This window comes from Somniosus microcephalus, chromosome 3, assembly GCF_052327205.1.
Source record: "Somniosus microcephalus isolate GS21.2 chromosome 3, FLI_Smic_1.0, whole genome shotgun sequence".
NCBI classification, from domain to species: domain Eukaryota; kingdom Metazoa; phylum Chordata; class Chondrichthyes; order Squaliformes; family Somniosidae; genus Somniosus; species Somniosus microcephalus.
Window position 1 is genome coordinate 186,102,327 of NC_140989.1, and position 24,088 is coordinate 186,126,414.

General features: G+C 45.9%; 1 protein-coding gene across 1 annotated transcript in view; it reads right to left on the reverse strand.

Annotated features, from left to right (window-relative positions):
* The window catches only part of ccr6a (chemokine (C-C motif) receptor 6a), a 75,670-nt gene extending 55,621 nt beyond the window's left edge, over window positions 1-20,049 (reverse strand). The window contains exon 1 of the mRNA XM_085982021.1: window positions 19,968-20,049. The gene's annotated coding sequence lies outside the window, so the exon portion shown is untranslated. The remainder of the gene's footprint in view (window positions 1-19,967) is intronic.
* Window positions 20,050-24,088: the final 4,039 nt, after the last annotated feature.

Here is a 24,088-nt window from a genome sequence, read left to right on the forward strand (position 1 = left end):
CCAGGTGGAAAGCGACGCGTCCGACTTTGACCTGGCCGCTACCCTTAATCAGGCGAGGAGACCCGTGGCCTTCTTTTCACGAACCCCCCAGGGCCCGGAGACCAGACACTCCGCCGTTGAGAAGGAGGCCCAGGCTATTGTGGAGGCTGTGCGTCATTGGAGGCACTACCTGGCCGGAAAACGATTTACCCTGCTCACTGACCAGCGTTCAGTTGCTTTTATGTTTAACAACAAGCAGAGGGGCAAAATCAAAAACGACAAGATCTTGAGGTGGAGAATCGAACTTTCCATCTACAATTACGAGATCTTGTACCGGCCCGAGAAGCTCAATGAACCCCCGGATGCTTTATCGCGTGGCACCTGCGCCAGCGCGCAGATCGATAGACTGCAGGCCCTCCACAATGACCTCTGCCACCCGGGGGTCACCAGGTTCTTCCACTTCATCAAGGCCCGCAACCTGCCTTACTCCATTGAGGAGGTCAGGACCATGACCAGGAACTGCCAAGTCTGCGCTGAGTGCAAACCGCACTTTTATAGACCAGACAGGGCTCACCTGATAAAAGCCACTCGCCCCTTCGAGCGCCTGAGCGTTGATTTTAAAGGGCCTCTCCCCTCCTCCGACCGTAATGTGTACTTCCTCAACATTATTGATGAGTACTCCCATTTCCCATTCGCCATCCCCTGCCCGGACATGACCAGTGCCACGGTCATTAAATGTCTAAACGACCTCTTCACCCTGTTCGGTTTCCCCAGCTATATCCATTGCGACCGGGGCTCATAGTTTATGAGCGACGAACTCCGCCAGTACCTGCTCGCTAGGGGTATTGCCACAAGCAGGACCACCAGTTACAACCCCCGGGGGAACGGGCAGGTGGAAAGAGAGAATGCGACAGTTTGGAAGGCCGCCCTGCTAGCCTTAAAGTCTAGGGGCCTTCCGACCTCCCGCTGGCAGGATGTGCTCCCCGATGCGCTCCACTCTATTCGGTCACTGCTCTGCACTGCCACTAATGCCACCCCTCATGAGAAAATGTTTGTCTTCCCAAGGAAGTCCACATCGGGGACATCGCTACCGCCATGGCTGATGTCCCCAGGGCCGGTCCTACTGAGAAGACACGTGAGGACCCATAAAATGGACCCCCTGGTCGAGAGGGTCGACCTCCTCCACGCCAACCCCCAGTACGCTTACATTGCGTACCCGGACGGGCGGGAGGACACAGTCTCCATATGAGACCTCGCACCCTCGGGGGCCCCAGTAACCCACTACCCACTACCACCACCCCCCACGATCCAATATCCAACCCCAGCAGACGGCACGCCTGGGCCCCGCGACCCGCTCGACACCCACGAGGACTACACACCAGTGCCCCAGCCTACGCGGGACTCGACGCCGGAAGCTTCACTACCCCTGCCATCGCCACGTCGATCACAGCGGCAGACAAGACCTCCGGAGAGACTCCAATACACAAACTTTTAATACACTTCACCCCGCCGGACTCATTTTTAAACAAGGGGTGAATGTGGTAAACCACTTTTATACCTGCCTGTATGAGTGTTTGTATTCCACTGTGTACATGTCTGTACATGCCTCGGCTGACTCCTCCCACGAGTCCAGGTATAAAGGTGACTGCTCCACAGTCCCTCTGTATTCTGGACTGGTCGACCACTCGAGGCACACCTTCATTCTCTTGTTAATAAAAGCCTGTTAGTTACTCGCTTAACCTCAGTCTTTTGAGTAATTGATAGCGCATCAGTATGTTGGCCTTCATAGCAAAAGGGTTTGAGTACAGGAGCAAGGATGTCCTGCTGCAGTTGTACAGGGCCTTGGTGAGACCACACCTTGAGTACTGTGTGCAGTTTTGGTCACCTTATCTGAGGAAGGATGTTCTTGCCATGGAAGGAGTTCAGCGAAGATTCACAAGGCTGATCCCTGGGATGGCAGGAATGACGTATGAGGAGAGATTGGGTCGGTTGGGCTTATACTCGCTGGAGTTTAGAAGAATGAGAGGGGATCTCATCGAAACTTATAAAATTCTGACAGGTCTGGACAAACTAGATGCAGGAAGGATGTTCCCAATGGTCGGAGAGTCCAGAACCAGGGGTCATAGTCTAAGGATAAGGGGTAAGCCATTTAGGACAGAGATGAGGAAGAATTTCTTCACCCAGAGAGTGGTGAACCTGTGGAATTCTCTACCACAGAAGGCAGTTGAGGCCAAGTCTTTAAATATATTCAAGAAGGAGTTAGATATATTTCTTAGAGCTAAAGGTATCAAGGGATATGGGGAGAAAGCAGGGACAGGGTACTGAGTTTGGATGATCAGCCATGATCTCATTGAATGGCGGAGCAGGCTCGAGGGGCCGAATGGCCTACTCCTGCTCCTATCTTCTATGTTTCTATGTTTCTATGGCCAAAAAAATCGAATGTCACAAATCAGAGGTGCTAACCTCTGTGCCTAATTCTCTGACCTGAACTCCATTTGTGTGAGATGCCACCTGGGAACAGAGCTTTGCAATTTTGGAGGCCATCATAAATATAATGAAATCACTAAAAATTTCACAAAGACATTCTCATCTCCTCCAACCCTCCCAGGCAAGGGGAGGGGCCCGAGGATGAAGCATTAGAGAGGAGAAACAAGGTGCACAGAGGACTTGGATTGACAAACAGCATTAAAATAACTGGCACTCTTCTCCCATTCAAGCAGGTACTCTTCCCTTCCCACCCTAGTTCATGGTGGTACTCTTTCCCTGGGCCCACCCAGTTAATTCTGGCACTCTCCTCCCTTCCCCATCCCAAAGTGCTGTCCCCAGGTTTTGCTCCCTTACATCCATTTCCCCCTTCCCTATTTTTGCCACTCAATTAGCTCTCCCTTCGTTAACACTGATTTTACCATTCCCTTCCTCTTCATTTCCACTCCTTCACTGCCATCCACTCCCCCACCATATCATTTACCCCCCCACCCTTCTCTTTCCCTTGCCATGCATTCTCTCCCATATACAGGGCATCCACACAAGTGTAGTAGCTAGTGCACCTTGCTCCTCCACTTTGTGCTATTCCAGTGCCAATGCTAGGATGGATTATTGCCTTTGTATACGGTAGACAGGAACTGCCATTCTTGCGAGAGTTCCTGCCGACAGTATACAGGAGGTGGCAATCCAGCCCATTAGTTCTGGGAATGGAGCAGGGCCTGTCCTGTACATTAGCCACTGGACTCAGGAAGAGCAGGACATGGCAGAGGGGAGGAGAGAGGGGGCTCCTTGTACCGATTTGTGTCAGCAAAACGTCAACAGTTGGCCTGTATGCTCCAGCAATCTGCAGGACATTACCCCAGAAGGTGTTGATTTTAGACGTGTTATGTTGTGCGTTTTCTTGGCATGTTGGAGGCTATTGTAATTCTGTCATTCAGGTCAAATATAATTTGTCCTGGAAGGTTGAGATATTTTAAATATGAAAATAAAGGTAATTGTATGGACTTCAATAAGTTAAAATAAATGGATAAACACCTTGCCTGCAATTCCTGTGCCGTATGGGAACTCCAGACATTTTGTGTCTCTTGGATAACCAAGTGTGCAGGATTGCCTCTGGCTGCTGGAGCTCGAGCTCAGGGGCTCTGAGCTTGAGAAGAGGCTGGAGTCACTGCAGGGCAAACGGGAGGCTGAAATTTTCCAGGATCGCACGTTGCAGGAGGTGGTCACCCCGCAACCACAGGAGAGCTCAGTCAGGATAGGAAGAGGCAGGCAGCGCAGTCGAACCGGTTTTCAGTACTGAATACCGATGAGGGCGATGACAGCTCGGGGAGTGCAGTCTAGTGCACAGCCACGGCACCGTGGGGCAAATGACTGCAAAGGAAGGCACAGCAAAGTGTAAAAATTCAGCAGCCATAGGGGATGAGATAGTCAGGGGGATAGACAAGCGTTTCTGAAACCACCGACATAAGTCCTGCATGGTACATTGCCTCCCTGGTGTGAGTGTAGAGGACATCCATGAACAAATGCAGAACATTTTGTGGGGGGGAAGGGGAACAGCTAGAAGTCGTGGTCCATGTTGGAACCAATGACAGAAGAAGGGCAAGGGTTTCAGGAGCTAGGGAGGAAGTCAAAGAGCGTGACCTCAAAGATGGTAATCTCTGGATTACTCCCAGTGCCACGTGTTATCGAGTATAGGAACAGTAAGGTAAGACAGGTTAACGCATGGCTGGAGAGATGATGCAGGGGGTGGGGGCTTCAGGTTCCTGGGGCATTGGGATCAGTTCTGGGGCAGGAGGAACCTGTTCAAGATGAACGGGTTGCACCTCAACAGAGCTGCGACCAATGTCCTCGTGCGGAGTTTAACTAGTGCTGTGGGGGGAGGAGTTAAACTAATTTGGCAAGGGGATGGGCCCCAGGATGAAGCAGAGAAGAGAGACAAGGTGCACAGAGGACTGGGAGCGACAAACAGCAATAGAATAAAGAGTAGTTCAGAAATAGGAGGGATCAGACAGGGGGAAAATGCAAAGCGGACTAAGGCGGGTTTTGAGTGCTTATGCGTAAATGCAAGGAGTGCAGTAAAAAAAGGTCGGTGAGCTGCAGGCACAAGTATCCACATGGGATTATGATATAGTGGCAATAACTGAGGTCTGGCTCAAACAAGGAGAGGAATGGGAATTTAATATTCCTGGCTACAAGGTCTTCAGGAATGGGAAGGAAAAAAAGACAGGGGGTGGCAATATTGGTCAAAGATACTGTTACAGCATTGGAAAGGGATGATGTGCTTGAGGATGCAAAGACAGAATCTATTTGGTTCTAATTAAGGAACATTAGAGGAGCTATTGTGCTGCTGGTTGTATTCTATAAGCCACCAAATAGTGGGAAGGAGATAGAGGAGCAAATTTACAGACAAATTGCAGAAAGATGCAAGAACTTTAAAGTATTGATAATGAGGGATTTCCAAATATAGACTGGGGAAATAACAGTGTAAAGGGCAAAAGAGGGAGAGGAATTCCTGAAATGTGTACAAGGAAACTTTCTTGATCAGTGTGTTTCCAGCCCAACGAGGCAGGAAGCAGTGCTGAATCTGGTTCTGGGGAATGAAGTGGGGCAAGTGGAGCATGTCTCAGTGGGGGAGCATTTGGGAAACAGTGATCACAATATCATTAGGTTTAGAGTATCTATGGGAAAGGACAAGGAAAAATCAAATGTGAAAATGGTCAACTGGAAGTGGGTTAATTTCAGTGAGTTGAAAAGGAATCTGGCCCAGGTGGATTGGAATCAAAGATTGGCAGGTAAAACAGTAAATAAGCAATGGGAGGCATTCAAAGTAGAGATAGTGACTAGACACATTCCCACGAGGGGGAAAGGAAGGGCATTCAAACCTAGAGCTCCCTGGATGACCAAAGATATTGGGCTAGAGTTTCTGCTAGTTTACGCTGGTTTTATCAGCGTAATTTGTCTGAAATCAGCCAAACCAGCGTAAAAGATCGATAACTTTTACATCGAGCATTAATCGTGTTTTGCCGATTCTTAATGTTGGTTTAAAAAAAAAATTGCACTGGCAGTTGGCTCTGCCCACAAACTGGCCCCACCCCCAGATTGAATTAATGACACGTTGAGTTTCCGCCAATTGCGGCCACTTGCGACCATTCGAGGACGCCCTTTAAATTAAGCTTGTTTTTATTTAGGTGTGGAGCACTAGTAGGCATATTTCAAAAGTTTTTAAATATTAAAAAATATTTAATTAACCAAGAAACTGACTAGTGTACACCAATGAAACTAGTAAATGGTTCTGTATAGTTTTTTTAAAGTAATTTTCAGTGATGTTAAAATCAGGTTACTCACAGGTGGTGGACGAGACACTTAATTAAAATGCTTATTTACTGTGATCAACCCATTTTCAGCTGGATCAATAAACCTGCACCAGGTCACCACTCTTAAATACATTGAGGAATATTTCTTAATGCAAGGAAAAAAATAAACAATTGCGCTGGTTCACGTAAGATTTTACAGCCGCGATTTCACCTACCGAGGTGGGTCCGTGGCGGGCAATGTCGGTGGCGGGTCCCGGCCTCGCTGCTGGCTCCATCCCGGCTTCCGACATGACTTTCCCTGATTGGGCTCGTTAAGCCATGCCCTGCGTGTTTCCCGGCCAATTAAAAGGAAGCGGGTCTGATACCGTCATTTGATGACGTGCCATCAACCGGTTTCCTTAAAGCGACCATGCGCAAATTTACTTTGACAATTGTGCCGTCAGTATTCTACAGCATTGAAGTGCTGTAAACACTGACAAGCACCACACAGAGGTGCACGGCTGCACCCAGGCTCTCCCATGACTCCCTCCATATGCTTATGGAGGGAGTCACAGCACGTAGGGGGGTTCTCTTCCCTTCCACTGGGCAGAAGAGACCGCCCCAGGAGACCAATGCAGCCTGGTTGCACATTGCACAGGAGGACACAAGCAGGGATGTCATCAGGAGGACCAGGCTGCAGTGGCACAAACCTTTCAATGATCTCAGTAGATCACGAAATGTTACTGCAAAGCCACACTTAACCTCATCCTGCTGTGCCACTCATCACATCCCCATCACTCTGCCTTCTCTACCCTACTCCTGCACATCCTTACCTTGGATCTCCACCCATCCCTCTCTATCTATGTTATCACTTCCCCATCTCAATAGCCACCCCTCATACTCACCCTCATCCTAGTGCAATCATACCAACTAACAGCACACAAGGGTAGGCACTTGTGTGTTTTAGCCAATGTTCATGTGAAGTTTCTGTTAAAGTGCAGTCAAACATTGAAATCTTTATTTTTAACACTTTGCCTTCTTGGACAGACTTGTGTGCACCTTTGGAAGTGATTTAGTGAGTTGCAGCGAATGGTGAGACATAATGGTAACCCCCCGCAATGGTGATGAGTATGAAAGGAATGGCTTGGGCATTGCAGGGATGCTTTATGTTGCTGGTGTGGGGTGGTGCCAACCTGGCGCATCATGTGGCAGCCAGGATGTGCCGCGTCAAGTGAAGTGAATCTGGCCATGGGGAGGCCATCCCTGGTGTCCCAGGCAGCAATGTGGTCGGGTGCTGATGCCCTGTTTCCTGCGCAGCATCAGGTGATTGGTGAGAAGATTGGTGTGGTTGTTAGTGCTGCTGGTGTGCCTGGTGATGCTGGTGTTGTGGCTGATCGTGGTCAGATTCTAAGGACCAAGGTGAGAGAGTATAAACCGTACCCATGCTGATGGAATAGATGGCAGGTAAAGTTGAGATGACAGAAGCGATCTATCAATGGTGAGAGAGGTTGTTCCAATGAGGTGACACTGGATAGTAAGTTTGCTCCAAACACTTGTAACCTGCATAAAGCTCAATCTGTCTTCCAAATGTAGTAAGCAACAGCTTCTGAGCTTGGAAAGTGAACAGATGTGAGATGGGAGCTTTTATAGCACATTTCAAGCCGTCAAGCAATGAGATGATTCCATGGCCATTCAACTCCCGCCCAGCTTAAGAGATGTGATCCCTGAGCAGTGTGGACCCCGTTGGCAAGCTGGTAAATTCTAAAGGTGAGCTCAAAATTGTTGTAATCCTCTGTTAACAAGGTCATAATGCCCTGAATTGCCCCCTGCCGCTGCGTGTCGGGTCTACTCAGCGCTGACAGACCCAACATTTGGTAAAGGTGCGTGGCAGTGGGTTGACAGCGGGATCCCGATCCGCTGTCAAAAAAAACTACTATTCCACCTGACCCGCCACCCATCCCGCCCGCTGAAAATTCCCCCCATCATTTGTGATTATGCTAATGAGTTTGAGCGGAAACTTGAACCATAGCTTCCGTTCGGAAAACCAGCACAATTTCAAGCGCAATTTGTGCCCAGGATGCCGATTTTGCCCGAGGTGGAAACTCTACCGCATAGAGATTAAGTTTAAACAGAAAAAAGAGGCTTATGATAAATATCAGGTTCATAATACAGTAGAGAACCAAGCTGAAAGTACAGAGGAGAACTGTAAAATAAAATAAGAGTGGCAAAGAGACTGGATGAGAATAGGTTAGCAGGTAACATAAAAGGGAACACAAAAGTCTTCTATAAACATATAATAGTAAAAAGGCAGTCAAAGGAAGGGTGGGGCCGATTAGGGACCAAAAAGGAGATCTTCTTGTGGAGGTGCTAAAGAGTACTTTGCATCTGTCTTCACTAAAGAGGATGCTGCCAATATCATAGCAAAGGAGGAGGTAGTAGAGAAATTGGGTAGAATAAAAAATAAAGAGAAGTTATTTAAAAGGTTGACAGCACACGAAGTAGAAAAGCCACTCGGTCCAGATGGGATGCATCCTAAGTTACTGAAGGAAGCAAGGGTGGAAATTTGGCCGCAATCTTCCAATCCTGCTTCAATATGGGAGTGGTGCCAGAGGATTGGAGGATTGCAAGCATTACACCCCTGTTCAAAAAGAGGAGAGGGGTAAACCTGACAACTACAGGCCAGTCAGCCTAACATCAGTGGTGAAGAAACTTTTAGAGACAATAATCTGGGACAAAATTAATTGGCACTTTAAAATAAATGTGTTAATAAATGAAAGCCAGCACGATTTGTTAAAGGCAAATTATGTTTGACTCACTTGGTTGAGTTCTTTGATGAAGTAACAGAGAGGGTTGACAAGGGTAGTGTGGTTGATGTGTATTTGAACTTTCAAAAGGATAAAGTAATAGACTTTTTAGCAAAATTAAAGCCCATGGCATTAAAGGGACAGTGGCAGCATGGATACAAAATTGGCTACTGGACAGAAAGCAGAGTAGTGGTGAATGGTTGTTTTTCAGACTGTTGGGAAGTATACAGTGGTGTTCCCCAAGGGTCGGTATGAGGACCGTTGCTCTTTTTAATATATATTAATGGCCTGCACTTGGGTATAGACGGCATAATTTCAAAGTTTGCAGATTGTACGAAACTCAGAATGTAGTAAACAGGGAGGAGGACATAGACAGACTGGTGAAATGGACACACACATGGCAGATGAAATTTAATGCGGAGAAATGTGAAGTGATTCATTTTGATAGGAAGAATGTGGAGAGGCAATATAAACTAAAGGGTACAATCTGAAAGGAGGTGCAGGAACAGAGAGATGGGGGGTGTATGTACACAAACATCTGAGGGTGGCAGGACAAGTTGAGAAGGCTGTTCAAAAAGTGTATGGGATCCTCGGCTTTACTAAGAGAGGAATAGAGTACAAAAGCAAGGAAGTTATGCTAAACCTTTATAAAACACTGGTTGGGCCTCAGCAGGAGTATTGTGTTCAATTCTGGGCACCACACTTTAGGAAGGATGTCAAGGCCTTACCGAGAGTGCAGAGGAGATTTACTAGAATTATACCAGAAATGAGGGATTTCAGTTATGTGGAGGGACTGGAGAAGCTGGGATTGTTCTCCTTAGAGCAGAGAAGGTTAAAGGGAGATTTAATAGAGGTGTTCAAAATCATGAATGGTTTTGATAGAGTAGAGTAAATAAGGAGAAAGTGTATCCAGTGGCAGAAGACACAGATTTACGGCAATTGGCAAAAGAACCAGAGGCGACATGAGGGAAAAAAAATTTATGCAGTGAGTTGTTGTGAGCTGGAATACACTGCCTGAAAGGGTGGTGGAAGTAGATTCAATAATAACTTATAAAAGGGAATTGGAGATATACTTTAAAAGGAAGTATCTGCAGGGCTATGGGGAAACAGCAGAGGAGTGGGGCTAATTGGACATCTCTTTCAAAGAGACAGCACAGGCACGATGGGCTGAATGGCCTCCTTCTGTGCTGTATCATGCTATGATTCTATGAACATCATCCATTACAATAATAGATGGAGGAATGTCAAATAAACATGTTGAGCATTCAGTTACTTCTGTCACCAACAGTGATTTCTAGCCTTTTTTGTTCTTTTAAACCTGTCAAAAAGGTTTATTTTCTTCTACTGGAAATATCAAATATTTACACGTTGCAATCATTAATAAAAAGTAGTGCACAAAAATATGGTTTGCAGAAAAAGGCGTGGGGAGCTGAACTTTGTGCTTTCAGATGTACCTGCCTTGTCTGGAGGTGATCATTATAATCTTATTGATTTTTATTTCCTCTTATTTCCCTATGGATATTGGCCACATTAATATAGGTGGCGTGGGTTCTTTATCCCAGTTGTTCCACAGTAACAAAGGGACCTCGAACGTGTGTAAGCAAGCTGAAAAAGAACAAAGTTACAGAACTCACACACAAAGAAGCTAATAGTCCTTATCACACATCACAGCTGTATACCGTGGTACTGTAAATCTGAAATATGGGAATCTCAATATGGTAATCTGTTCAAATTCATCTAAAGTTCATCACCATTTATAACCAAATCCATTACAAACCTTGGCAACTTCCCCAATGCTGTGACAGGAATACTTCATCAAGACAATGCATTCGCACCAGAGAACATTTTTCTTACCTCAAAAAGTGGCTGCAACTAGTCTTGAAGAAAATAAATCTTCCGGTAAGAAAGCATTTTTTAGCAACTCATTTGTTGCACCACTACTTTAGGGATAAATACTAAATAAAAACACCAGTAGCTGTGATTCTCAGAAACCATCAGCTCATCTTTGTCCACTGATCTGCACAACATCAGATTTCTTGGCATTGTGATCTGAAGTGATTTACCAGCATCTGGAAACCAGATAATGGCAAACTCTCTAGTGGAGCTATATATAATGACCTGTGCGCTCCTTCTGTGGCCTCAGCTATTGCAGGTTAGTGTCCACTAGCATGCTTCCAAGCTTCTTTTCAAAGAAAACTCTGTGAGGTCTGCATCTCTTGGATCAGATGAGAGGCGCCATGAGATGGTCCTCCTCTGCTTCCATCATCACCTCATCCTTCCCCCCTCCCTTCTATTTTATCAGTCATTGGTCACTAAGGAAATCCTGAGGTAGGTGCAAAGACAGATGTATCTGACATTTGGGTGAGTAGGAATAAGTGATGCTGGCTGCTGTGAAGTGTTTGGGAGGTCTGGCACAGTAGCCAGCTTGAATTACTCCTGGTCTACACCTGGAGAAAAGAAAGAAGTTATGTTATAATGGTTGAATCACATGTAAATTGAGCTCTGTGAGAATTCGTCATACATTCTTATGTTTCAGTACATGCACCGGTGGCTGAGTGAGTAGATAAAGTGAGAATAGAGAGGATAATAAAAATGGTACTCGTGCTCAGTTTGGTGAAGGAGGGTCCCTTAACTTCTCTATTCCACACCCCCCCCCCCCGCAAACAGTCTCCATACCAAGTAGCCCGAGTGCCATTTCTTCAAACAAACTGCTGGGCTGGTAATTCCATAGTCCTATTCCTGTACGTGTCTGTTCTTTGTGGTTATGTGCTGTCTTGTTATGAAAGGAGAAAGGCAGAGGTAAGAAGTTCATATTGTTGCAAGATTAATTCAGTAATTAATAAGGGTGACAATGCAGGCAACAACAGCGTAGCTACACGACCTGTATCATGCAGCTACATTGGTAAGGATGGGAAGTAGAGCATAGTGTCTTTGGAGAGTTGTGAGTGAAGACAGCATTGAAGCTGTTGAGGGTGTCAAAGTCCCCATGCCAACATGATCATGCATAGTAAACACTGAAATATAAAATGTCAGAGGTCAACAAAAGTACAATATGGCATGCACACTTTGGTGCTCTACTTAAGATGATTTAATAGCACTTGGACTAACCTTAGCAGACCAGCTGCTGAACTTCTTGCATACTTGAAGCCACATCCTTTGAGATATACTGTGTGTGTTGACATGGCTGCCACCTCCTCCCATGCACTTACGACCGCTCTTCTTTTGGAATTGTGGCTTGGGTACATTTGCTTCAGAAGGACCGAGAACTCAATGTTTGCATCTGAGACCCTTGGTGCTGTTAGTGCTCCTTCAGTCTGTACTGTCTTTACTTCATACAATGAAAATTGCACTTCCACAAATCTTTGCTCCTTTAAGGCCCTGCTGCAGACTTTTAAAACATGTATTCCATTCCCCGCCCAACTAAGTTGTGAGCTGCCAGTACATACACCAAGAGTTCATTTGCTTCAAGCTAATCACAGAAATCACAGAAATCACAGAAACCTCACAGTACAGATAGAGGCCATTTCGGCCCATCGAGCCTGCACCGACACATATCCCACCCGATCCCCGTAACCCCTACACCAACACATATCCCACCCTATCCCCGTAACCCTACGTATTTAATCCCCCTAACACTAAGGGTCAATTTTTATCATGGCCAATCAACCTAACCCCGCACATCTTTGGACTGTGGGAGGAAACCGGAGCACCCGGAGAAAACCCACGCAAACACGGGGAGAATGTGCAAACTCCACACAGACAGTCACCCGAGGCCGGATTCGAACCCGGGTCCCTGGCGCTGTGAGGCAACAGTGCTAACCACTATGAGGTGGGTCACAAGAGTCTGACCATGGCCTATTATGTCCGTGTATAATTGAGACACAGACTGCAGGAGTTGATTATAACAAGTCTTTACTGAATGGAGACAACCTGGTTACTGAAACTACAGAAGCCTGCTAGGGCCTTTTATACAGGGGTGGTCACTGCCGGTACTGCAGTCTCAGACCAGTTATTCCCTTAAAGGGACATACACAACAATTCCTCCCCTTTTAGATAAACAGTACATAACATTCATTTAACAACTAAATAACAACTAATTACAATTACGGTTGCTAGATACATTGGTTGAAGTTAAGCAATTATAAGTTCAGTCTTTGAGGAGGCTTCCTGATTCTGTCTGGATAACGCCTCTTTGGGGTATCAGGTTCTTCTGGCAAGGTTGAGTCGGGATCAATGTCGTTGTTTGGTTCATCTGCTTCCAATATCACCGATTCTGCGGCAGATGCAATTGGTACTTCGGTTTCATCGCCAGGTGTATCAGATCGTGGTGTGCAGTTGACGTTTTCCAGTGACTCTAGAATCTGGTCAGCATGGCATCTTACAATGCTCTCTCCAACGTCCACAGTATACATTAGAGGTCCTTGCCGTGTACAGATCGTTCCTGGCTGCCATTTCTCTGTGCGGTAGTCCCGGGCCAAAACTGGTTGACCTATCTTAAAACTCCTGGTCGGCCTTTCATTCATATTCTGAAACTGCCTGTTCTCCACATCTCTTCTGACGTTTGGCTTAACCAAATCCAAGCGGCACCGTAGTCTTCGATTGAAGAACATCATGGCTGGAGTTTGGTTGGTAACCGCATGTGTCGCATTCCGGTAGGCAAACAAGAAGTTATCCACCTTGTGTTGTAGGGGTATATCTTCATTACACATTGCCTTGATAGCCTTCTTGAATGTTTGAACAAACCTCTCGGCCAATCCATTAGTGGCTGGATGATATGGGGCGGATGTGTAATGCTTAACACCATTGTTCTTTAAGAACCTCCGGAACTCTTCAGACACAAACTGTGGTCCATTGTCAGAGCAAATCTGTTCAGGCAGCCCATTCCTGGCGAATATGGTTCGTAAGACTGTGATAGTTTTTTCTGTGCTGGTTGAGGACATTTTTATTACCTCTGGCCACTTTGAATGTGCATCCACTGCAATTAAAAACATCGAGTCCATAAAGGGACCAGCAAAATCAATGTGCACCCTTTGCCATGGAGATGAGGGCCACTCCCATGGATGTAGAGGGGCTTGTGGTGGGGTGTTTTGGACCTTCTGGCATCCTGTACAGCTCTTGGTCATCTCTTCGATTTCTCTATCGATTCCCGGCCACCACACAAACGCTCTGGCTAAGTTCTTCATTTTTACCCCTCCCAGATGACCCTCATGAAGCTCATTGAGCACTCTATCCTTCAATTTGGGTGGAATTACGACTCTGGATCCACACATCAAGGTTCCTCTGCACACTGGCAGCTGTTCTCTTCTCGGCGAGAATGCTGGCAGCAGTGGTTCGCTATGTGCTGGCCATCCCTTCACCGTTAAATCATAGACCCAGGAGAGTGTCGGGTCATTTCGTGTTTCCTTTTCTATGTTTGCATTCGTCACAGGGAGACATTCGACTATAGTCGAGTGGAATAACTCCACTGGATCCATTGCCAGTTCTTCTTCCACCGTCGGCAAGGGTAGGCGCGACAATCCATCAGCATTCCCATGCTGTTTAGTTCCTTTGTACTCGATGTCATATTGGTGTGCCCCTAGGAAAAGGGACCACCTCTGTAGCCGTTGTGCCGTCATTATCGGTACGCCCTTCTGAGGGTTGAAAATGGAGACGAGAGTTGATGATCAGTTAGTAGAGTAAATTTCTGACCGTGCAGGTAGTGATTGAACTTCTTCACCCCCCACACCAGGCTGAGGGCCTCTCTGTCAATCTGGGCGTAGTTACGCTCGGCTGAAGTTAACGAGCGTGACGCAAAAGCTATCGGCCTCTCTGAACCATCAAGGAATTTATGTGACAGTACCGCCCCAATGCCGTAGGGAGACGCATCACACACCAGTCTTATCGGTAGTGATGGGTTGTAGTGAGCCAATACTTCTCTTGAAGTGATTAGGTCCTTACTCTTCTGAAAGGCCCGCTTACATTCATCGCTCCATTTCCATGCTACTCCCGTTCATAGTAGGGCGTTCAGTGGATGCAGAATTGTGGACAAATTCGGCAAAAACTTATGGTAGTAATTCACCAATCCGAGGAATGACCTCAGTTGCGACACATTTTCAGGCGCTGGAGCCTTAACTACCGCTTCAATTTTGTCAGGGGACTTATGCAACCCCTTTTCATCAATCACGTGGTCACAATACGATATCCGTTTCTTAAAAAACCCGCACTTGGGGCGATTGGCTCGTTGCCCATGTTCACGTAGTCTAGTGAGCACCTGCTCTAGGTTGGCAAGGTGTTCACTGTCATCTTCACCTGTCACTAGGATGTCGTCCAAGTAACACTGAGTCCCTGGATTCCCTTGCAGGACTTGTTCCATCGCTCTTTGCCATATCGCCGAAGCTGATGCTACTCCGAATACCAGTTGATTATACTGGTAAAGACCTTTGTGAGTGTTTATCGTGAGATACTTCCTAGAGGATGCTTCAACCTCCATCTGCAAATATGCTTGTGCTAGGTCAATTTTTGTAAAACGCTTCTCTCCAGATAGTGAGTCGAAGATATCTTCTATCCTTGGAAGAGGATATTGTACTGTGTGAAGGACTGGGTTCACTGTCACCTTGAAGTCCCCACAGATGCGAACCTTCCTTGGCTCCTCAGACTTATTGTTTAACGTTTTCTTCATGACAGGAACGATGGGTGTCGCCCACTCGCTCCAGTCTACCTTAGATAACACGCCTGCATTCTCCAGATTCTCCAGCTGTGCCTCGACGGCTGGGCGAATTGCATATGGTACCGGTCTTGCTTTGAAAAACTTGGGAATTGCATTCTCCTCTATTTTTATTGAGGCGGTTACGCCTTTAAGAGTGCCCAGTTCTTGTTGAAATACCTCTTTGGCGTCAGCTAAGATTGTTGACAATCATCCAGGAGTGACATCGTCATCCTTTTTACCAGCCACCGTCAGTGCCTGAATGGAGTGCCAGTCTAAACTTATCTTTCTGATCCATTCACGTCCCAATAACGGTGGTCCACCATCTTGCAGAATGTAGAGATACAATTTCCGTATTTTCTTGCCGTTGTATTCGACAGGCACCCTTATTTTTCCTCTGGGGTATACTTTTTGCCCCGTATACGTCCTCAAGACAATGGATGTCTCTCTCAAGGGTATGTGTGAGAATAGCCGCTCATAGTCTCGTCGATTCATGACAGTTAGAGCTGATCCTGTATCCAATTCCATTTTGACTTGGGACCCTGCTATCGTGAGGGTGACCCAAATGGTTCGGTTATCCTCTTTTGCGATTACGTTGTGAAGTTTGAGACAGCTTATTCTCTTGTTCCCGGATTCACTATCGCTCATCTGGTCTTCGGAACTACTGTCCGTCATCTTTTGTACTTTCCTGTACAGTTCCTTAGTAGCCTTTTTGTTGTCATTGGTCTTCTTCCCAGACCTGCAAACTCGTGCAATGTGTCCCATCTTTCCGCATTGCCTGCATATTTTGTCCTTGGACCAGCAGTCCTTCTGGTCATGGTTTGTTCTGCCGCAGCGATAACATTTTGCAAATCCCCGTGTCATTTCGTGGGTGCCGTATTGCTGTGGCTTTTGTTGTATTTCCGCAGCTCCCCTTGCTGCTGCTTCGTACGATACTGCCACGCTGAAAGCCTTATCTAGCGTCAGCTCTTTCTCTGAGAGTAACCTCTTCTGGGTTCCTTCACTCAGGAGTCCACAGACAAATTTGTCCCGTAAGGTATCTGCCAGTCCTGCTCCAAACTGACAGTGCTTTGATAGCTTGCGTAGTTCCGTAATGTAATCAGCATTGCTCTCATTTTTATGCTGATTTCTCCTGTGGAATTTAAATCTTTCTGCTATCAGCAGCGGTGTAGGATTTAGGTGTTCCTGTAGGATAGCAACAATTTCGTTAAAACTCTTCGCCTTCGGTTTGGCTGGAGTAATCAGGTCCCGCAATAGGCCGTACGTTCTTGCGCCCATTAAATTTAGCAATACCAATGCCTTTTTCTCATCGGCTATTTCGTTTGCCTCGCAATATACCTCGACTCTTTCCACATACATGGTCCAGTCTTCTATTGCATTATCGAAGGCAGTGATATCGCCAGTCTTTGGCATCTTGAAAATCTAAGATGGCGCCTCCCGCGCTTTTCCTTTGTCCCCGCTGAGTTAAGATGGCGCCTCCCGCGCTTTCCCGCCACTGCCAACGCTGTTGCTGGCGATTATATTTATTTTACTATCCTGTAATGGCGACGCCCTATGGTCTTCGCGCCTCCCCGATCGCTGCTGCCAACGCCGCTCTCCGCGGTATTTTTATTTTTCTATCGCACTTCAATATTTGCTCCGTTAATTGAAGAACCGTTCCCGTCGTGGAGCAGACCCTCTGGGACACTTCCCTCCCTCTTCTTGGGTCCGAACGCTGCCCGGCTTCGAAGCACTGGCCGCGCCCTGTGTGCTCCACCCTCTCTCTCTCTCTTTGCTTCCCGACTCGCTGCCCGGCCCTGTTGCAGAGCCACCCGATCGAGCTCTAGCCCGCCGCAGCCTAGGAAGGATCAGTGCACTACCTGCCACCAGCCCGATTAGCTGGGAAACCACAGACTGGAGAACCAAGCCTGGCTCTCGACAGTCTCTCCTGCAACTTTTCAATTCGATGATATGGAGGGCGGTTGCCCATGGTCGACGCCCGTTTCTCGAGTTCCTTTGGATTTTTTTTTTTCTTTCTTCTGGCTTCGACCTTCAACAACGTCGTCTGAGGTGCTGCCGAGTTGCAGGTAAGTTTGTTTCTTACTCGTCGCCAGTATTATGTCCATGTATAATTGAGACACGGACTGCAGGAGTTGATTATAACAAGTCTTTACTGAATGGAGACAACCTGGGAACTGAAACTACAGAAGCCTGCTAGGGCCTTTTATACAGGGGTGGTCACTGCCGGTACTGCAGTCTGAGACCAGTTATTCCCTTAAAGGGACATACAGAACATGGCCCACCTCCAACCAAGTCAGCTGGTATAAAGAACGCTGTGCCCACTTCATTCCAACCCATTCCCAGACCATAAAATGTACCCCATTAACTTTCTCAATGTGGCATCAAATTGCACTCTGAATAACCCCAAAGTTTGTGCCTCTACTGTATCACCTTGATTGGTAGATTATTTCAAACAATCACACAGAGTGTATTTTTTCCTGAAGTCATTCTAAATTTATTTTTCCCTCATTTCTGTTTACCGCCTCTCATCTTATTTTCTTACCATGCTTTGAAGTAGAAATCTAGTCCTAAACCATTTAATATTTCATATACCTGTACTTTAAGAGACCCACCTTCTTTCTTGACTATAAAGCTTTATGTTCTTTAATATTTCCTCATAACCCATCCCCTTGATGTTTTGAATCAGTCCAGTTGCTCTTTCTTTGCCTTTTTAATATATTTATCTTTCTCTGTGGTGACCGCAGGATTCCAAGTGAACCAGACGGTTCGCAACCTTGGCATCCTATTTAACCCGGAGATGACCTTCTGACCCCATATCCACTCCATCATCAAGACAACCCCTGATATCTGCACACCTCTAATTCTGCCCTCTTGAGCATCCCTGATTTTAATCACTCCACCATTGGTGGCCGTGCCTTCAGCTGCCAGGGCCCTAAGCTCTGAAATTCCCTCCCTAAACCTCTCCACCTCTCTTTCCTCCTCAGACCAAGCTTTTGGTGATTCTATCCTAATATCACCTTATGTGGCTCGGTATCAAATGTTGCCCGATTGCGCACCTGTGCAGCGCCTTGGGACGTTTTACTACGTTAAAGGCGCTATATAAATGCAAGTTGTTGTTGTTGGTCTAAAAGCGCATATGCCCTTCAATTCAAACAGAAACAGCGAATTACCAGGCAATGAAATGGTACGATGCACTGACTGCACACATACAATAAATAGAACAGCCAATCTAAATTAGGATGTGAAACGTTACAAAGTTTAAGATGCGCCACACAATTAGGATTTAAGATTAAAACTGCCAGCACGTGTAAATCAGTGAAGAATAACGGGAATTGCTCCTGCTCGGTTGGGGAAAACGTCAAAAACAGAATCACGGATCAAAAGCCACTGAACGCAAATGGAATATAAAAAGTAAGATAAAAGCGATTTGATTCCTGTGAAACTCTCTAAATAAGCAACAAGCGGACGCTGGTGTTGAAGTGGGGCCGGGCAGCGGGCGGGGGTTACAACACTGGTGTAGACTGGCTGGTAGAGGTTTCAAAAGCGTTAGGAGGGCGATTGCTCAACCAAGTTGAAGATCTCCCGCCAATAGAAGCTCGACCCTGCAAACCATGAGCAGGAACACGGTTTAAAGTAACGGAAAGTGTCGCCTCACAACCTGCAGGCGGGATTATCCTAAACGGAAGTTGCAGAAACGGGACTGTTGGAGAAGCGCACCGGGTCTGAGAGTAACCGGGCTGATCGAGCCCCCAACCTCACTCCAACCAGACACCTCGCTTCCCACTTCCATCGCTTGCTCTTTGCAGATACCAGAAGCAGCTTTCGGGACCCAAGTAGCAAACATCTCTTGCTACAAAAATCTCTTGCTACTCTTATGCCTTCTATCCTATCACAGACCTTCCCTTTTGTTCTTCCCTCCCTCTCCCTCCTTTCCCTGCCCCTACACTTGCTTAAAAACCTGTTCCATCTCCAGCTTTTTCCAGTTCTGAGAAAGGGTCATCGACCTGAAACTTTAACTCTGTTTCTCTCTCCACAGATGCTGCCTGACCTGCTGAGTGTTTCCAGCATTTTCTGTTTTTATTTAACATCTCTCGCTGATGGTTTCCCCCCCCCCACCCAAAAAAAGAGCAAGTGTATATTTAAAGACCAGAAAGACGGAACATTTCATCTAATTCTTTATGTCCTCTGAAACTTTAACACAACAACTTAACAGAAAGATTTTTCAACACACACACATAGAATGCTGGAAACTCCCAGCAAGTCGTTCTTGAAGAAACTGTTCAGAGAAAAGCTACAAACTTTGGATTGATACAGGTGTCTGCCCCTCAATAAACTGGTTTCCCAGAGTTCAGACACACCATAAAGTAGCAATGGGTTAATAAACACGTTCCACGATTCAGTTACACAACAGAAATTGGTTAAGATTTAGATTAATTTACAAAACTACACCCCGTTTTATTTATTAAAAATGCTCATGCATTTGGGTTGTTTTTCGTGCTTTTTTAAAATTAAGTAGACGGGACATAATTTTTTAAATCTTAATAGTGCCTTTTACAGGAATTTGGGGCCGGCCTCTCAACAATGTTACCACATCTATTCCCAATTTCCCAATAAACACGCCTCTCGTGATTCATTCAGCAGCTTTTCCTGGATCTCATTTATAATCCAGTGCAAAGCGACCTTGATTGAAAAGTGCAGAGTGAGACCGGAGTTAAAGAGATTTACCTCACATCCGAAGCAACCTTTCCACGCGATAATCTTCGCTGTCGACCTGCTGAGAGCTACATGTACTTAGGTCTAACTTCCAGACACACAACAGGAAACATAACAGATCGGAGTTTCAGCAATGTATGTGGTTACCACATCACGTGTGAGAAACAAAAACAGCGGGTCAGTCAGCTTCGGTGTGGAGAACAGGCAAGTGGAGTTCGGGTCACCAACTCTCCAGCATTATTCTGGAGTCTCCAGGAGTTAAAGACACTGCTGGAGGGTCCCAAAATTGTGCTTTTTGTTTCCTTTTTCTTTGAACACTTTTTGTTTATCAATTATAAAACGTATTGGACATTTTTTTATATATTCGTTCCTGGGATGTGGGTGTTGCTGACAAGGGCATCATTTATGCCCATCCCTAATTGCCCTTGAGAAGGTGGTGGTGAGCCGCCTTCTTGAACCACTCCCAGGATGTTGATGGTGGGGGATTCGGTGATGGTAATGTCAAGGGATGGTAGTTAGACTCTCGCTTGTTGGAGATAGTCATTGCCTGGTACTTGTGTGGCGCGAATGTTATTTGCCACTTATCAGCCCAAGCCTGAATGTTGTCCAGGTCTTGCTGTATTCGGGCATGGACTGCTTCATTTTCTGAGGAGTTGCGAATGGAATTGAACTGGGGGAGGGAGGCTGTTTGGCGGGAGGTTGGGAGGAGGTCATGTGATGAAACCTCCAGGAATACGTCCAACCAGAGTTGGCAACCCTAACGTGGACGTTTCATGCGTGGACCCTTAGTCAGAACTGAAACAGTGATAGGTGAACAATATTTTAAAATAGAACGAGAGGTAAGGGAAAACACATACACACTATAGTAGAAATATAATAAGCTGTAAGTTGCTAATGTGGAAAACAGGAAAGAAAGAACTTGCAGTTGTATACAACTTCAGGACATCCCAAAGTGCTTCACAGACAAGGAAGTACTTTTGAAGTGCAGCCACTGTTGTAAGTAGAAAGTGTTAAAGTTGGGAATTTGGAGAGAGTGGGAATTAGGAGCAGAGGGGGAAGGAGGTGCTGCTTTTTGCCTCCAGTACTTGTACTGCTTTGTGTTACAGGTAAATATTTAATTTAATCTACCAATAACTTAAACTAGATCAAGTAATTAGTTAAAAAACAAAACTATAAGCTAAGTTAAAGACATAAACTCTAATTAATTAAATAAATAAAACAAGGCAGAGCAGGTGGTGTGCCCTAACTGCAGCATGTGGGAGTTTGTGGAGAACATCGCGATCCCGGATGACCATGTCTGCAGTAAGTGTCTGCATCCCGAGGAACTTCAACTCAGAGTTGTGGAGCTGGAGTCTGAGGTGCAGACATTGTGGGGCATTGGGGGTGGGGGGTGGGGAGAGTTAGCTGGACACTTTGATCCAGGAGGCAGTCACACCCCTTAGGTTAGGTAGTGGTACAGGTCTGGTTAGTGGCCTGGGACAGGAGGGTGTGACTGTCACTCAGGCAGGTAAGGGGAACCCAGGTGCAATACTGGAGGAGCCTCAGCCTTTGCCCTTATCCAACAGGTTCTTGCTGCCTGTTTGGATGAGGGCAGAGTCTGCAGGGTGGATGAGCAAGCTAACCATGGCACCTTGGTACAGGAGGCCATTCAAGTGGGGGCAGTGAAAAAGAATGCTGTAATGGTAGGGGACAGTACAGTCGGGAATAGATACCGTTCTCTGCCGGGAGTTCCGAAGGCTGTATTGCCTACCCAGTGCCAGGGTTAAGGATATCTCCTCATGACTGGAGAAGAATTTGGAGTGGGAGGGAGAGGATCCAGTTGTCGTGGTCCACATAGGAACCATAGGTAGAACTAGGAATGAGGTTCTGCTGCAAGAGTTTGAGGAGCTCGGGTCCAAATTAAAACACATTACCTCAATGGTAATAATCACTGGATTGTTACCTGAGCCATGCGCAAATTGGCATAGGGACAAGCAGATTAGAGAGTTAAATGCATGGCTCAAAACGTAGTGTGGGAGGAAGGGGTTTCAATTCATGGGGCAGTACTGGGGAAAGAGGGAGCTGTTCCGTTGGGATGGACTCCACTTAAACCAGGCTGGGACCAGTCTCCTTGCAAATCAAATAACTAGGGGTGTAGGTAGGGCTTTAAACTAAAAAGGGGGGGGGATCAGGTGAGGGGAAATTTTCAAATCTACAGCGAAAAGTCAAGGCTATGGAGCAGTGTAGCGATTTGGGTAAAGATAAGCAGAGTGTGACAGGAAGGGACAGAGAGTTTAATGGTAATAGTGCCTCAGGGAAGAAGGTGAAATCAGAGAATAATGGTAAAAAGTTAAAATTAAAGGCTCTTTATCTGAATGTGTGAAGCATTCATAACAAGATAGATGATTTAGTGGCACAAATAAAGATAAATGGTTTTGATCTAATAGCCATTACAGAGACGTGGTTGCAAGGTGGCCAAGGTTGGGAACTAAATATTCCAGAATACTTGATGTTTTGAAAAGACAAACAGAATGGAAAAGGAGAGGGTAGCCCTGATAAAGGATAACATAAGCACAGTAGTGAGAAAGGATCTTGGCTCGGAAGATCAGGAAGTAGAATCAGTATGGGAGGAGATAAAAAATAACATGGGGCAGAAAACACTGGTGGAAGTAGTTTCAAGGCTCCCTAATGGTAGCTATATTGTTGGACAGTGTGTTAATCAACAAATATTAGGAGCTTGTAACAAAGGTAATGCAATAATTGTGGGGTACTTTGATCTTCATATAGACTAGGCAAATCAAATTGGCAAAGGTAGTCTAGAGGACGAATTCATGGAATGCATTCAGGACAGTTTCTTAGAACAATGGGTTCGATTTTTGCCAGCCATAGGGAGATGGGTTTGAAGGTGGGACTGCCAGGAAAATGGCAGAATTTGGGGGCGGGTGCCCAACCCCACCTCCATGCCATCTTGTCAGGATGTTAACAGGCAATAAATAGGCTCATCACCATTTTGCCCACACATCTGCGGGCTTCCCGAAGGCTCCAAACCCCGCCAGGGTCACCGAGGCGAGTAATGGGTCTGTGGGGGTTGGAGGGGTCCAAAAGTGTGCTGTGGAGGTGAGTGATGGGTGCAGGTGTGGAGAGGTGTGTATCTGAGGTAAGTGCAAAGTGTTAGAAAAAGTGTACTTACCTTTGTTTCTTCCTGTAGGCTTCAATCGGTGGGTATTTGGAGAGTCTCGCACCTCCGCGGTTGAGATGACAAATGGCCGTTGCATTCTCCAATGCAGCAACCATCTAATTTCTACAAAAGAAAGATGTTTGATGAGGTCTTGAATTCAAGAATTCATCAAACTACAAAGAATGTCAGTGTTTGACAGGTTCACAGAGCTGTCAAACGATGACAATTCATCTGTCAAAAATGTTTGCATTGACGTTCTCTGCAACCGGCTTTCCCTTAATTGGCCTGCAAAGCCTGCTGGGCAGGCTTAACAAGGTCAATCAAGGGAAAATAGCATGAGTTGGCCAGAAGTTGACGGAGGCAGGACTGAAACCCAACAAGTGGGAGTCCAGCCTCCAAAAGCTCCCCATTGGCAAAATCCAGCCCAATATGTCATGGAACCAACCAGGGAACAGGCTATTTTAGATCTTTTATTGTGTAATGAAACAGGGATAATTAGTAATCTCATAGTAAAGGATCCTCTAGGGAAGAGTGATCATAATATGTAAAAATTTCACATTGGGTTTGAGAGTGAAATACTTAAATTCAAAACTAGAGTCTTAAACTTAAATAAAGCCAATTACATAGGTATGAGGGGTGAGTTGGCTAAGGTAGATTGGGAAATTAGATTAAGAGGTATGATTTTAGATAGGCAGTGGCAAACATTTAAAGAAATATTCCAAAATTCTCAATGAATATACATTCCACTAAGAAATAAAAATGCCACGGGAAATGTGATCTATCTGTGGCTAACTAAAGAAGTTAAGGATAGTATTCGATTAAAAGAGGCTTATAATGTTGCGAAGAATTGTAGTAAGCCTAATGATTTGGAGAGCTTTAGAAACCAGCAAAGGATGACCAAAAATTGGTAAGAAGGGAAAAAATAGAATATTCGAGAAAACTAGCAAGAAATATAAAAACAGATTGTAAGAGCTTC